General features: G+C 47.7%; 3 non-coding genes across 3 annotated transcripts; all 3 read right to left on the bottom strand.

Annotated features, from left to right (window-relative positions):
- Positions 1–173: 173 nt before the first annotated feature.
- LOC123177842 (5S ribosomal RNA) lies at positions 174–292 on the bottom strand. The gene has a single exon (XR_006489157.1). It is a non-coding gene; the product is annotated as a 5S ribosomal RNA (ribosomal RNA).
- Positions 293–659: 367 nt separating this feature from the next.
- Positions 660–778, bottom strand: LOC123177844 (5S ribosomal RNA). The gene has a single exon (XR_006489159.1). It is a non-coding gene; the product is annotated as a 5S ribosomal RNA (ribosomal RNA).
- A 367-nt stretch (positions 779–1,145) lies between these two features.
- Positions 1,146–1,264, bottom strand: LOC123177843 (5S ribosomal RNA). The gene has a single exon (XR_006489158.1). It is a non-coding gene; the product is annotated as a 5S ribosomal RNA (ribosomal RNA).
- Between the last annotated feature and the right edge of the window lie 362 nt (positions 1,265–1,626).

The raw sequence follows: 1,626 nt of genomic DNA, 5'->3' as shown, positions 1-1,626 counted from the left end.
TTTTTCCACCCCTTTCAGAACGCGCTCTTCGCGCCACAAAGCCGCCCCAATACGCGCGAGCAATGAGCATTGAGCTTAAACATATCGCAAACGTCAAACATAATATAACGGGATTAATATATATCGCGCATGTGCGATATGTTTGTCACAAGGCGCAAAAAATAATTATAAAAGGAATGCAACACGAGGACTTCCCAGGAGGTCACCCATCCTAATACTACTCTCGCCCAAGCACGCTTAACTTCGGAGTTCTGATGGGATCCGATGCTTTAGTGCTGGTATGATCGCATCCGACATGTTTCCCCGTCTTCGTCCCTTATGCTTGCCACTCCCAGGTCCGCTCCAAAGATGATTCTACATTCTCACTACCATTACAACCGTTCCCTAACAATGGATAATGTCCTATACTACTTACTCTCCCGCTCAATCACGGAGACGAGTTTTCCACGGTTTCCACCCCTCCCTCCATACCGCAGCAACACGAGTTTTTTTCACCCCTTTCAGAACGCGCTCTTCGCGCCACAAAGCCGCCCCAAGACGCGCGAGCAATGAGCATCGAGCTTAAACATATCGCAAACGTCAAACATAATATAACGGGATTAATATATATCGCGCACGTGCGATATGTTTGTCACAAGGCGCAAAAAATAATTATAAAAGGAATGCAACACGACGACTTCCCAGGAGGTCACCCATCCTAGTACTACTCTCGCCCAAGCACGCTTAATTTCGGAGTTCTAATGGGATCCGATGCTTTAGTGCTGGTATGATCGCATCCGACATGTTTCCCCGTCTTCGTCCCTTATGCTTGCCACTCCCAGGTCCGCTCCAAAGACGATTCTACATTCTCACTACCATTACAACCGTTCTCTAACAATGGATAATGTCATATACTACTTACTCTCCCGCTCAATCACGGAGACGAGTTTTCCACGGTTTCCACCCCTCCCTCCATAGCGCAGCAACACGAGTTTTTTCCACCCCTTTCAGAACGCGCTCTTCGCGCCACAAAGCCGCCCCAAGACGCGCGAGCAATGAGCATCGAGCTTAAACATATCGCAAACGTCAAACATAATATAACGTGATTAATATATATCGCGCACGTGCGATATGTTTGTCACAAGGCGCAAAAAATAATTAAAAAAGGAATGCAACACGAGGACTTCCCAGGAGGTCACTCATCCTAGTACTACTCTCGCCCAAGCACGCTTAACTTCAGAGTTCTGATGGGATCCGGTGCTTTAGTGCTGGTATGATCGCATCCGACATGTTTCCCCGTCTTCGTCCCTTATGCTTGCCACTCCCAGGTCCGCTCCAAAGACGATTCTACATTCTCACTACCATTACAACCGTTCCCTAACAATGGATAATGTCCTATACTACTTACTCTCCCGCTCAATCACGGAGACGAGTTTTCCACGGTTTCCACCCCTCCCTCCATACCGCAGCAACACGAGTTTTTTCCACCCCTTTCAGAACGCGCTCTTCGCGCCACAAAGCCGCCCCAAGACGCGCGAGCAATGAGCATCGAGCTTAAACATATCGCAAACGTCAAACATAATATAACGGGACTAATATATATCGCGCACGTGCGATATGTTTGTCACAAGGCGCAAAAAATAATTA

Source organism: Triticum aestivum, unplaced genomic scaffold, assembly GCF_018294505.1.
Source record: "Triticum aestivum cultivar Chinese Spring unplaced genomic scaffold, IWGSC CS RefSeq v2.1 scaffold89135, whole genome shotgun sequence".
In the NCBI taxonomy this organism is placed as follows: Eukaryota; Viridiplantae; Streptophyta; class Magnoliopsida; order Poales; family Poaceae; genus Triticum; species Triticum aestivum.
This window is presented reverse-complemented; position numbering and strand designations above follow the sequence as displayed.